Here is a 14966-nt window from a genome sequence, read left to right as displayed (position 1 = left end):
AAAATATAGTATAAACATGTTTTATGTTTGCAGTAGGTAGCAACCACAAAATAACAACTGAGGCTGCAACAGGTGTGTGTGTCTCATCCTTATACACACACCTGTCACTGAAAGAGCTTTACACCAACTTCACCTCCTCCTTCAGTTCTCTGAAACGTCCCAGAGCAATCAAGTCTCACTGTGGACACGCCTCATCAGCGGTCCCTCGCTGCCTCTCTGTTATTAATCTACAACAGAGTCCGCCCCCCCACCAGAGTCTGCGCTGTACTTCCTGTGTCACAGCATTTATTTAAAGATTAGCTGGGCTTAATCGTGACTTGATTTATGACCGCGCCGCTCATTAAAGCAGAAAACACAAACAGCTCAGACTGAGAGGAGCTGCAGATGTGAGACCAAAGATTTCCACTCTGCTCTGAGCTAACTCAACATTATTCTGCAAGATCTGTAAAGGTCAACTCTGTGAGCTTTTGACCAGCACGACACAATGAATCACATTCTCATTCTTACTGCCAGGTTAGGGCCGAGACTCCACAAGACCTCTGAAGGGGGCTGTGGTCTTATACATCTAATAAGTTGTGATATGGAGCTCCACTTATCAGACTCAGTTGCCCAGCAGATCACAGAGACGCTTGATGGGATTGAGATCTGGTGATTTGGAGACAAAGTCAACACTGTGGTGCTCTTCCAGGTCATCTTCTTATTGGGTCTGGTTCAAATGCTCAGGTACCTAGTGTGGATGCTTTGGGGGCCAGTATGGAAACCATGACCACTCTATGGCTGCACCACTTCACATGCAACAATGCAACTTGGCTTCCCATGACCCTATCGCTGTAGTTTTCCTTCTCTGGAACATGTTTGGTAGGTGCTGACCCCTGCAGACAGGAGGTCAAGCTGCACAAAAGCTGCAGTCTTGGAGATGCTCTGACCAAGTCTTCCTGCCATCACAATTTGGTCCTTGTCAAAGTTGCTTTTTATCTTTTCCCTGCCCACTGTCTTTGCCACCAACACATCAGCTTCAAGGTCAAACAGCTGCCATTATAAATAGATATCAATGTTACTTATGTCACCTACCAGTGGTCACAATGCACGGATAATCAGTTTGGTTATCTGCAACAAAAACAGGGTCAAAACTGCTTCAAATGCACTGAATAAGAAACGCATTTTGGCCCTGGAAACATGGATTGCACATTTATTTAACACAATGTGACAAAAGAAGAGCTGCACTTCTGTTTTCAAGTATTTGGGATTCCAGAGAGATGACCTGTTCCAAGACAGGAACAGAGTGAAACATCCTGAGCAGCACAAGGACTGCAGTTATTTTATGAGCCAGGTTGTCCTCATTCAAGATTCCCCGTTGAAATTACAATACCGCCTTGTAGAAAAGCAATTTCTGATTGTCTGATGACATTCTTTGACATATCTGCAAGCGTCTTACATAATCACTGTCACTCGTAATACATCAAAATGTCACAATATTATATAAATCATTATTTTTGAATCACCAGCAGCACAAACACATTCTTTAGAAAGCTTGCAGCTCATTCCTGCAGAGCTATCTCCTGTGCAGAAATCAGCTGAAGACGCTCGGGTTACTGTCGTTGTTTTGGGGAGTAAACAGGTCAGTAATGTGCATTTTGAAACTACGTTCAGATGAAAACATCATTCATTGTTTGAAAAAATGCTTAATAAGTTGTTGCTTTAAAAACAAGATTCAGTAAACATAAGAAGTATGTGGTATTCCTCCTTTCTGCTTATGTAAGAATAGCTTTAAGAGTGAGGAACCTCCCTCTCTCTCCGTCCCTGGAGTCCAAACTAACTGCATTATTCAAGAGGACTTTAGCCAAACAGCAGAGAAAATGCAAGTTCACATCAAAGTGGATGTGCAGGGAAGGAGGGAAAATAAATATGGAGCATGTTTGCATTTTCTTTCTATTCCATCATGGGCTCTGGGTTAAATATCTCACTTAGAGAAAGTCCCTGAAGGGTTTTAGAGCGAGGGCCCCTTTCTATCTGAGAGAATCAGGGAAAGGGGGAATACCGTTTTGGATTTCAGGTCCATATGGTGAACATTCACAGAGAGCCCTGAGGATCAAAAAGGGAAGGGAGAAAACCAACAAAAATGTGAAATCAAGAATGTCAGTCCTTTTGGAGACAATTTTCATATTTGTCTGGGCTCTTTTTAAGTTCTCACGGCCCAGGCTTTGGTGTGGAAACGGATCTCCTCGGGGAGTCATTACGGGTTGAGAAATATCTGAGAGGTGCTGAGGAAGCTCACGGGTAACATGTGGATTTGAGGGAGGGGGAGAGCGGGGTGGGTGTTTGATCTGCAGAGCCTGAGGGCATGATGAGAGGAAGAGAGTCAGGGAGAAGAAAAAATCATAACAAATGTTGAAAAGGCGGGAAACGGAGAGGGAGGTGGAGGGAGCTGCATGCACGCACAAAGACACCCAGATGTTTGACATTTAACAGGTTTCACTTATTGATTCAACTATTTTACATCCCTACAGGACGAAAAGTCATCCTGCAAAAACTGAAAACACTGGCTAACCTGCTTAACTTAAAAGCTTTGTTAAGAGGTTAGTAATGTTTAAAGACTAATTTTTGGTTGACGTGAGGTTGCAATGGCTCCTTTAAGGATGAACAAAAAAATCTTAGATATTATTATTTCTTTATACAATTTGAGGGTTCTGCTTTGGGTCCTCAATTTTCAAAAGAGCAGCTCATCATGTCACTTCAGCTGTTTTACTAATGTAGTATGCAGTAGGTACTGCATACTACATACTGCGTTTGAATTTAGTATGTAGTCTGTCTGTTCTGTTGGATCTGGTCTGCAGGATGCTGGGTCAGACGTCACTGGATTTCCGATTTGCGAAGCTGACAGATAAACTGCTTCTTTAGCATCACTTATGATTTAAAAAGTTGAGAAGTGGTTTAGATGGAATTTGATAACTTTCACAGCACCCAAAAATGGATTTCCTCCCATCAAAAAAGAAAAAGCAGAATGAGCGCTGTGCATTGTGGGAAACAGTACGCAAGGCAGACTGGTCCAATGCATACTGTGACATTTTCCAGAATCAGTAGACATCCAGGGAGTTTTGGCATACTGCAGATTTTGCTCTTGTTCACATACTTCTTACTACATACTGAATTTTGGCCAAATCAGTACGTACTGCTAGTATAGTAGGTTTCGAAAACAGCCTTAGTTATGTCAGGAATCTACTGCCACTGATATCTACCCAACAAAAGAAACTGTCGTGGACACTGGAAATCGAAGGGCTAAATGCAAACAGCATAAACAAACAAGATAATTTGACAGTTGCTAAACAAAAACATATAAAAACAGCCTGCTTATCATTTGAACCCCACAGTAAATAAAGCAGCTCAAAGACAGCTGTGGAGAAATGCGCTATACCCTATCCTGACCTTTGACCTTATTCAATGAAAAACAATCAATCCTCAATCAAAACAACTAGGAATATGATTTTCTTATCCAACACAGTTATGTTCTTCTGACCTACAAAGCTCTTAATTGTCAGACACTTTCATATCTTAAAGAGCTCATAGTGCCCTATTACCCCTCTAGAACACTACGCTCCCAACATGCAGGCCTGCTGGTCGTACCTAAAGTCTCTAAAAGTAGTATGGGAGGTAGAACCTTCACTTATCAGGCCCCTCTCCTTTGGAATCATCTACCAGTCAGGGTCCGGGAGGCAGACACCCTCTCTACTTTGAAGAGTAGGCTTCAAACTTTCCTTTTTGATAAAGCTTATAGTTAGAGCTGGATCAGGCTTGGACCAGTTCTTAGTTATGCTGCTATAGGCTTAGACTGACACACTGGGATCCTGTCTTTCCCTCTCTCTCCTCTCTCTGCCTGTCTCTCACTTTAACTCTCCCTGTCACATTAAAGTCACTAACCATAGACCTTTCTGGAGTCCATGAGCTCCCTTGTCTCGTAGGTTCCTCTGGATCTCTGCTGCTGTGGACGTGCCAGACTCCAGCTGCTACAACTACTACTATCTGTCTCCCCACTATCATCTCTCTCTCTCTTCATCTCCCTCTATCCCTCTCTCCAACACAGTCTCAGCAGATGTGTGTCTAACATGAGTCTGGTCCTGCTGGAGGTTTCTGCCTGTTAAAGGAAGTTTGTCCTTGCCACTGTAGCTTAGTAAATGCTGCAAAGTGCTCTGCTCATGGTGGATTAAGATGAGATCAGACTGAGTCCTGTCTGTAAGAAGGGACTGGATCTTATCCTGTCTTGATGTTGGGTCTTTGTTTATAATGGAACATAGAGTATGGTCAAGACCTGCTCTGTTTGGAAAAGCATCTTGAGATAAAGTTTGTTGTGATTTGGTGCTATATAAATAAAGATTGATTGATTGATAATACAGTCAGTGACACTTGCACTGCCAGAAGTAATACACCTGAATAACTACCTGAGGAATGATCCAGGGGTTTAAAATGATGAATAAAGAGCAGAGAGTTTGTCCTCTCAAATATTAAACACTGTACTCACACATTGACTCTCTTTCAGTTAGAATACAGATGTTTTGGTACCAGTGACAGGATAAGTGTATTGCACGAGTCCAGACATCAATATAATACCTTTTGAATGTTTTATTCTACCCTTGACAGCACTGTAGAGAGAAGCGACCCAAAACATGCGTGAAGGTAAACAGCTGTATGCAAGAAACACACGTGGGACTGCGAAACAACAACACGGAAATGTTTTCAAAGTGACTAAAACGTTTCAATAAAATCCTTAAATACCTTCAGTGGTGTGAAGAGGTCTGGTAAGGAGCTGTCAGACGTCCTGTAGAAGCCCAGCGTCCCCGGTCCGGACCTTTATCTAAACTCACGGTTTGAAATTCAAAGGTTCCGTTCAGGCACGATGCGTCGGAGCACTTTCACTGATGTACACTCACTGCGATGGGGTTCACGCGGGTTCTAGACCACAGCGCAGGCAGTGCAGATGTTCTATAGATCTAATGTTTCTGCTAAAGCGGAAACGATGTGAAACAATGTGACAGGAAGTGAACTTTCATTCACAGACACACCGGCCACGCGCATTTCATCAAATCCCTGGACCGGGACGGAGCACACGTGATTCAGACAGGCTGCTAGAGATGTGTATTATTTATGTCTGCCCCAATTCAAACAAAAGATACAACATGCAATACATATAACATAATAAATATAACCTATCTCACAATTCAGGTTTTTAGACTTACAAACCAGCCTAGAATAATCATTATGGGTGTGATCAACATGATGTGAGCTACTGTGCCTATAAAAGAAGCTGGATTTACATAATGTAGTGTGTTTAAGTGTTAAAATCTACTATGTTGTTGAAAGTGACCAATTAATTATGACTAGATCACTGATATAAAGGAATATGTTGTATTTACAGGAACACTGCTTTTTATTGTCCAATTTTAATTTGTTAAAGGCTCATTTGGCAGCAGATAAACATCCAAGATATTACCAAATAACTCCCTCAGAAGTACTGTTGGATATATGCTGCTCTGCCTCCATCTAGTGGCCTTGAGGCTGTTCACTTCAATTCAGTTCAAACAACTTTATTAATCCCTCTAGGGGCAATTTGCACAAAAATGACATAAATATTGAAGCGGCTCAGCTTGTAAGGTGCCGCAGAGACTAAATGGGGTTGTGCTTGCGACGCGTCTTGCCATTAAATCAAAATCAAAGTTCATAGTAGGTTTACTATTTATTATCAAACACTCAAAATAAATCAATATCAAAAAAGATCGAAACTGACATAAGATAGAAAATCAACATTATGGCCCCTACAAATATAAACAAGGACATACGGACAACAATGAATTGTGCAATTTAATTTCCTTCTTCTATTAATATTTTGGCCTTCTTACCTACTCTTTATAAGAGCTCTGTAATGACTGAATTTCCCTCCTCGGGATAAATAAAGTATTTCTGATTCTGAACACAGGAACTACAGCACCGGTAGCAGCAGACAAGTGAAAGATAGGCTGTGTAATATCAATAAATGGGTCAGTCTGTTAAAAAATAATTAAAAAAATAAAGATAAGAAGTCCATTAAAAAATGTCTAACAACCACTTAAGGAGCATTCAACAATCTAATTGCAGAGGGAATACACGATTTAGAAATGCGGTTTGTTTATAAAATAGGCAGAGTAAAGCGATGCCCTGAAGGCAACAGAGAGAATTCACCCACAAGAACATGACTAGAAGAAACTGTTGGTGTACAACCTGCATATTACCTCACACACCTTTAGGAAACATGCTGATTCAACAGTGAAGAGTAGTCTTTGCTTGTGAAAAAAAGATGCATGAAGTAGAGTATAATGCCCCTTCTTTGAGTTCTTTTCTTCCTCTGTGTTATTTTTTGTAAATTGTATAGCTAATGATGATGTTGTTGGTCTTGAAAAACTTAGAGGATATGTTTGTGAGTTTAATTAACTGCATGCAAATACAGAACCAGAAATCAAATTCAGAAATACTTTATTTATCCTGAGGGGGAAATTCAGTCATTACAGTATGCTCTTATACACAGTATGAGAAAGTCAAAGAATAGTATCAGAATATTTAGAATTAGCTATGCCCAAAAATAAATGATGTAATATAAAAGATATGAAGAGGATAATTAAAGATAGAAGAAATGCAAACTAAACACATACTTTACCTAAGCGTCAACAGATTGTATTACACGTATACATCTGGTGCACAACCAATTCAGATTCAGAGTGTGTGTGTGTGTGTGTGTGTGTGTGTGTGTGTGTGTGTGTGTGTGTGTGTGTGTGTGTGTGTGTGTGTGTGTGTGTGTGTGTGTGTGTGTGTGCTTGTGTATAGATCTAGATTATATAGATGTGTATAGATAAAAAAAAATGACACAAATGTTTCATACAACTCTTTTTGTGTATTTTTGGACCAAACATAATCTAGATGAGTTGTTATTTAAATGATGAAAAAGCAAATAAAACATGAAGCAGTATACAGAATGAAATAAGATTTCCTTAATGATCTTAATGTTTTGTAAAGGACTAACACAAACACTGATTGTCTAATGTGTTAAATAGAAATGTTTGGACATATTTTAAGTGAGTCTTATGCCTTTGCAAGTGTATCTTACTGCAGGTAAATAAATGCAAATTAATACCAAGATAAAAACAAAATCATCTTCACTGTGGATATCATACCAGATATCGTAGCGCACCTTAACATCTGACTCATGTCCACACCTGTTATTGTCGTCAATTGTCTAATAAAGAAAAGTATTGTTAACGATTGCTGGTCATTTCTACTGAAACGCCTACGTTAGCATTTTGAAAGCAAGTTGCACACATGTCAGTCATTAGAGATAAAGCCCAGGTGTGTTTTAATCTCTAGGAACTGTCAGGGCAGCATACTTGAGAACCCGTCATGCAGCTAGATGAGTTCACGTGGTAGGAACATCAACTCATATGTTCCCCATCAAAGTATGTGTTCCTCTGGTGGCAAGAACACCCTCTGTCCATGCTGGGTTATATTCATTCAATCAAAAATGAATATATAGTTTAGTTTAGTTTAGTTTAGTTTAGTTTAGTTTATTTATTATTCATCGTGTCGTGCACCTTAAGGTGCCCAGCCCATATGGACGTACAAGACACTACAAAACAAAACAAAATAGGAGCAACAACATCAGAAGAAAAAGAAAAATAGAAGAAAGAAGAGCAGTAACAATACTGCACATGTCCAACAATGACCTAAAGTAATTCAGAAGCACAGAGTTATACTTCAGACATTTGGCAGTGACAACAACTAAATCAGACATAGAGTGTGCTCCTACGCTGCTGAACAGCATTTCACAAACTGAGCAAACTGGAACACTTTGTGTGTAAACAGGAACTGAAGTCTATCTTCATCGGACATGCAAAACAAATCAGGACAGTTTTCTGATATTCTGTTGAAAAGGAGGGACCTGAGATCATGATATGAAGGACAGTAGAATAAAAAGTGCATTTCATTTTCAACTTCCTCCAGATCACACAAGGAACACTTCCTCTCCTCCTCTGGAACAGAGTGGAAGCGACCTGTTTCTAATGCCAGAGGAAGGATACCGCATCTCAGCTGAGCACAAACAGACCTCTGAGCTCTGGTTAGGTTAAGAGTGACATAAAGCTATATAAGACAGGAGCTGGTAAAAGCTAAGCAGCTGGTAAATGGGGCAGGTACAGGTTGCAGTTGAGTGACCCAGAAAAGCTTGACGTCTCCGTCCTCTGGAACTTGAATTATTTTCAGTGACACCCAACCACACCTCATTTGTAATTATAAGATGTCATGAAAGTATTTAATCAATTTGCACCATGACACTTCTTTGGAAGAGGTTCTTTCTTTCTTGGTTGTTTCTGTTTGGTAAACAAACAGCGGAGATCAGGCTCAACCACCATGAGGTCAGTGAGGTCACTTTGTTTATTCATCTTTTATTTTGCACATTTCTGATGAAACACGTGAGCCAAATATTCCTTTACTCCACTACTCTTCTCTGACAGCTTGATATACTGACTGGTCTCTTTTCCACCCTCTGAACAGCTTACATAATAAAATGCAAGGCTACCTTTTAGGGTGCATTTGTCTGTTGCATGATCAGAGCGAGGATTAGATGTTGATCTGGTTACACAAACAAACAAGCAGTCATTTTGGACTGTTGTCATTTACAAAGTTTACAAATTAAACAAGAACTTTCAAAGTTTCTGTGTCTCCTTTTTCCTTTTATATGCAGGTGTTTTGTTTGTAAGAGGGTTTCGATAATAATGGTAAGTGCGTAATGAAAGGATCGAAGTACAGTCATCTCTTTCTACTGATCCTCTCTTTCATCTGAAGGATATTGACCTATGAGTATAACTATAATATGACTTAAAGACTCTGGTAATTTGGGGATTACAAAATCAAACTAATTATGATTGCATTGGAGGAACTCATCATTACATGGCATTAAGGTGTGATAAATCTAGGCTGATTCACTACTCAGAAAGAAAGACTCATTGTTTGAGTGGAATGAAGCAATGTGTCATGTTTTTATTAAAAGAAGAAGAGGAAGAAGAATGCTGTCATTCTTGTATTTTCATATTAACTTGTTCATGTCTGAGTATTAGCGATGATTTACGACGCAAGAGGGGAACATCATGTGTAAATAGGAGAGAGAGAGAAAGAAAGAAAGAGTATGGCATTCACACATTCACACATCTATAGATACCTTCAAGTATGTCATTTTGTCAAGAAGCTGTTTGTGCCCTTCCCATCTTCACCACGGGGTCAGATAGATGAGTTTCTTGCTTGGGACCTTTCACAGCCAGACCTGATATCCAAACTATGCAGCTCAATTCAAGAAATGGCAACCTCTTTTCTGAATCCCCTCAGGGAGAGGTGGGCTGAAGACCTTGGGACTGACGTTTCTGATGAAATATGGCAGTCTGCAAGTTCAAGAATTCACTCTACATCCATATGCATCAGACACGGCCTATTACAGTTTAAGGTCATACATACAGTCATGGCCAAAAGTTTTGAGAATGACACAAATATTACATTTTCACAAAGTCTGCTGCTTCAGGGTTTTTAGGTGTTTTTGTCAGATGTTTCTATGGTATAATGAAATACAATTAGAAGCATTTCATAAGTATCAAAAGCTTTTATTGAGAATTACACAGAATTCATGCAATAAGTCAATATTTGCAGTGTTGACCCTTCTTTTTCAAGACCTCTGCAATTCTCCCTGGCATGCTGTCAATCAACTTCTGGACCAAATCCTGACTGATGGCAGTCCATTCTTGCATAATCAATGCTTGGAGTTTGTCAGAATTTGTGGGTTTTTGATTGTCCACCCGCCTCTTGAGGATTGACCACAAGTTCTCAATGGGATTAAGATCTGGGGAGTTTCCTGGCCAAGGGCCCAAAATCTTAATGTTTTGTTCCCCGAGCCATTTTGTTATGACTTTTGCTTTATGGCAAGGTGCTCCATCATGCTGGAAAATGCATTCTTCATCACCAAACTGCCCTTGGATGGTTGGGAGAAATTGCTCTCGGAGGACGTTCTGGTACCATTCTTTATTCATGGCTGTGTTTTTAGGCAAGATTGTGAGAGAGCCCACTCCCTTGGCCGAAAAGCAACCCCACACATGAACGGTCTCAGGATGCTTCACTGTTGGCAAGAGACAGGACTGATGGTAGCGCTCACCTCGTCTTCTCCGAACAAGCCTTCCTCCAGATGCCCCAAACAATGGGAAAGGGGATTCATCAGAGAAAATGACTTTACCCCAGTCCTCAGCAGTCCAGTCCCTGTACCTTCTGCAGAATATCAGTCTGTCCCTGATGTTTTTACTGGAGAGAAGTGGCTTCTTTGCTGCCCTCCTTGACACCAGGCCTTCCTTCAAAAGTCTTCGCCTCACTGTGCGTGCAGATGCACTCACACCTGCCTGCTGCCATTCCTGAGCAAGCTCTGCACTGGTGGTGGCCCGATCCCGCAGCTGTAACACCTTCAGGAGACGGTCCTGGCGCTTGCTGGACTTTCTTGGGCGCCCTGGAGCCTGTTTGGCAACAATTGAACCTCTCTCCTTGAAGTTCTTGATAATTGGATAGACGGTTGACTGAGGTGCAATCTTACTCGCTGCTATAAACTTCCCTGTTAGGCCCTTTTTGTGCAATGCAATGATGGCTGCACGTGTTTCCTTGCAGGTAACCATGGCTAACAGATGAGGAACAATGGTGTCATGCAGCATCTTCCTTTTAAAGTGTCCAGTCACTCAATCATGACAGATTGATCGCCAGCCTTGTCCTCATCAACACCCACGCCTGTGTTAATGTGTGTGACACCTGTGTGTCATTGAAATGATGTTAGCTGGTCCTTTTGTGGCAGGGCTGAAATGCAGTGGAAATGTGTTTTTGGTGATAAAGTTCATTTTCAAGGCAAAGAGGGACTTTGCAATTAATTGCAGTTGAGCTGATCACTCCTCATAACATTCTGGAGTATATGCAAATTGCCATTATAAAAACTGAAACAGCAGACTTTGTGAAAATTAATAGTTGTGTCATTCTCAAAACTTTTGGCCATGACTGTAGACTGCACTTCAGTAGGAGCAGAGTGGCAAAGATGTTCCCAGGATTAGATGAGACCTGCTCCCGCTGGTCGGCCATCTTTGTGACGTTCTCCACTATTTGTAGTAAGGAGATCCATCCTGATCCAGGATGCATTATTTGGAGTTGTCCCCAGAGATTTTACACTTACAGTCACACAGGGTGATGCTTTAGCCTTTCTGTCACTACTGGCCCCGTTTAGTCTTGACAGACTGGAAATCCACAGAACCACAATCACACAGTAAATGGGCGGCAAGTGTGATGGTCCATCTCAAACTTGAAAAACTCAGATACTCCATTAAGGGCACAGTACAAGTCTTTTCTAAAGTCAGGAAACCCTTCCTCTCTTACTTTGAACAAAACTTAACCTCTAAACAGTGAACATTGTTCTGTTTTGTTTTGCCTGAAATACACATGTTGTTGTTCTCTGTATATTTTATTTTTACGTCTGGTTGATTGTTAGGCTTGGATTGCCTCGTGAAGTTGTTCTGCTGTTTGTCTTTGTTTTTTGGTTGATACATGTTGTGATGTGTGAATAGATGTCTAAAAAAAAAGTACAAAAATCTACGGAGCCCCGTAAAAATCCAATAAAAAGATTTCGAAATTAAATTGAGAAAGAGAGAAAGAAAGAAAGAAAGAAAGAAAGATTCAATATTTAATATGTGTCGTATCTTGACCCCCCGTGATGTGTAGATGCAGAAGGAATCTTCGTGACACTGGCTTGCTTGCATGGTAATACCTTTGTTACAAGAAAACAATACCAGTACCGAACAAACACCCTGAATGCTTGGGAGAACACCTCTGCAAATCTGCTGACTCCCAGAATGCTGTTGACCAAGACGTTTTATAGGTCTGTGAGCCAGTGTAATAGCCTACTAGAGAGCCCAAATTATCTTAACCCCTAGTTATTTATTGTACTCTCCTTGGCTCTGCTGGCCTAAGGGTCACAAAACTTGTCCATGTAAGTCACTAAACAGGAAGGGGGTCTCAATCTAATTTCCTTGAAAGTCTGGGACAACATAGATTTCTCCTTGACTTGTTTTATGTCAGTTACTTATTTCCTATCAGATGCTTCACATGTGAGCAGGAAAGTTATTATGCAATAGTCCCAGTAAAGTACAGTAAAGTCATTCAGAATATTTCGTTTGGGTTTGGTCTCTGTAAATAACTCCACGTAGAGCTGTGTGTCCTGAAATGACTGACAGTGTGACATGACTCTGTATTATAGAAGAACACACAGACTGATTGATTGATTAGAATTGTCTCAGTAATGAATCTTCGTCTTCAACCACATCCGTTTTTCTTTCACATCCCTGCCAAACATCCCTGACACCTGACATCTGACATCATATTTTCTCACGCTTCCAACATCTGAACATTAAGTTCATTGTCTGAAATGTGATCGCCTTGGGGACAATATTTGATTGACAGTCCCCTTGAAATGTTTTTTCAGTGCTGTAACAGCCTGTTAAATAAAATAAACCTGAGTTTGTTTAGCAATATAAAATCAAACAATCGTGAGTCACAAAGCCTGCTTTCATTCACCTTTGATTAAACAAACTCAATATTTACTTGTGTTACGAAATCCCCCTTTAAACACTAAACGTGTTGAAGTCTTTACTTTAACTTAGATCTTCCTGGTTCCTGATCTGCCTCATTTTTAAATGTACACTTGAGGTCAAAATGATTAGCCCCCCTTGTGAAATCAGATAAAACCCTTGATTTCTCCATGAAAATGACCATTAAAAACAAGTGTTTATAGTTTATGTGTTTCCAAAATAACAAAGACAAATGTTCACTATGTTTGATTTGGATGTTTTGTTGATGCAATTAATTGAAACAAGAAAAGGTAAAAATGGCACGTCCAAAATTATTAGCCCCCTGGCCCTAAGTAGTCAATAGTGCGCCCTTTCTGAGCCACACCAGACAACAACCTCTTCTTTACAAGATTGGCACATGTCTCTGGAGGGATTTTGACCCATTTTTCCAATGCAAATCGTTCCAGCTGGTCCAAAATACATGGTTTCTGAGCATGGACATTCACTTTGAGCACCCGCCACAGATTCTTCACAGGATTTAGATCTGGGCTCTGTACGGGCCACTCCAGGACCTTGGTTTTGGTGTCCTTTAAGAACTGTTTGACCAATTTTGATGTAAGCTTTGGATCATTGTCTTGCTGGAAGACCCAGCACCAACTAAAGCCTAGACTAAGAGCAGAGTTCTTCATATTATCCCTCAAAATGTCATCATAACTTTCTTTTTTCATGATGCCATGCACCAGAACAAGATTTCCTGTGCCTGAGGCTGCAAAACAGCCCCACAGTAAGATGCTCCCTCCACCATGTTTAATTCTGAGGACCGTGTTCTAAGGGTTGAAAGACTCTTCCTTTCTTGGCCAAACATGAACAACATCCATGTGCCAAAAAAGTTCCATCAGATCAAAAGACAGACTTCCAAAACTCATCTTTACCTTTCAAATGTTCTCGGGCAAACCTCAGTCTGACTCTGATGTGCTGCTCTTTGAGTAAAGGGGGTTCTTCTGGGACGATGGTCCTGAAGCCCACTATGATGAAGATCCCTCACAACTGTGCTCCTTCAAACATCAACTCCAATGGAGGTCAGGTCAGCAACAATCATCTTGGAAGATGTCCGGGGCTTCTTGCTGACATCTTCGACTACTTTCCTCTCCAAAGTTCTTGAAATCTTGTGTTTTCTACCACGCCTAGGTTTGTTTCTAACAGAGTTTGTCTCCTTGTACTTTACAATGATGCAACATACAGCTGTTCTAGACACTGTAAAACGCCTGGAAATGACAGTATAGCCTTCCCCCTTATTATGAGCCTCCATTATCTTCTTTCTGAGCTGAAGACTGATTTCCATTGTCTTTGGCATGGTTAGTAAGAGTAGTCTCTCTCAATAACATGTTCAAGTGCCCTGTTTGGAGTCCCAGAAGTAAATCTGAATGCTGTTTGAATGCTCAGGTGTTGTTAGGAAGCCAATTGACCTACAGGTGTTGTTAGGAAACCAGCTGACTGCACAGGTGTGTTTCAAAAGTAGGGGGGCTAATAATTTGGACCACCCCATTTTTCATTATATTTGATATAAAGTTATCCTAAAAATGTATTTTACATTCCAAAATGCACCAAAGCTACTAAAGAACACTGATGAATGTTTGATTATATTAAGTTTTATCAATGATTCAAACATTGGGCAGAGTTTAAGGAAAATGTTCCAGAATTCCTGGGGGGCTAATCATTTTGACCTCAAGTGTATGCTGTGACAGGGATCCCATCAGTGATGTCTCTGCTCTGTCTTTTAACCCCCTGTCATCTGCTCCCTACATGTGTGTATGTGTGTGTGTGTGTGTGTGTGTGTGTGTGTGTGTGTGTGTGTGTGTGTGTGTGTGTGTGTGTGTGTAGGGGTGAATGGTAAACCCGTGTGTGCGCTCAGACACAGAAACATGCTCACATAGAGATTCGAGCTCCTGCCGCAATCAGTGATCTAAACAAGGCGAGTGGAGGACCGGCCCCTCTTCAGCAGCTCTCCAACATGTGTAAATGGTTGCATGGCCTACCTCAAACAGCCCACAATGATGAGCCATCAGGCTTCTATTCTTAGAGCCAGATTCTATTTTCTGTCCCTTTTTTTTTACCCCTCACCCGGTCACAAGGACAGCTGAGGCATATTACGAGGGAGGGCAGGAGCTGGCAGAAATAGAGCTGAAAGAGGGAAAGAAAAGAGGATCATGGAAACACAACTTATACCAGATACAAAGAAAATGAACTCAAGAGCAACAAGCTGAATCAAGAGCACTGCATTCCCACCAAGGACATCCATGTATACATGAGTTTGTGATCAATGTG

The 14966-nt window shown here is 40.8% G+C and overlaps 1 protein-coding gene across 3 annotated transcripts in view; it reads right to left on the bottom strand.

Moving 5' to 3' along the window:
• add3a (adducin 3 (gamma) a) overlaps positions 1 to 4890 on the bottom strand; it is a 150682-nt gene extending 145792 nt beyond the window's left edge. For 2 of the 3 annotated variants that reach the window (XM_034688004.1, XM_034688008.1), the window contains exon 1: positions 4768 to 4890. The gene's annotated coding sequence lies outside the window, so the exon portion shown is untranslated. The remainder of the gene's footprint in view (positions 1 to 4767) is intronic. The other variant, XM_034688007.1, reaches the window with a different exon arrangement.
• Positions 4891 to 14966: the final 10076 nt, after the last annotated feature.

The sequence above is a fragment of the Notolabrus celidotus genome, chromosome 7, assembly GCF_009762535.1.
Source record: "Notolabrus celidotus isolate fNotCel1 chromosome 7, fNotCel1.pri, whole genome shotgun sequence".
Lineage (NCBI taxonomy): Eukaryota > Metazoa > Chordata > Actinopteri > Labriformes > Labridae > Notolabrus > Notolabrus celidotus.
Note: the sequence above shows the minus strand (reverse complement) of the source record. Positions and strands in the feature narration are given on the sequence as shown.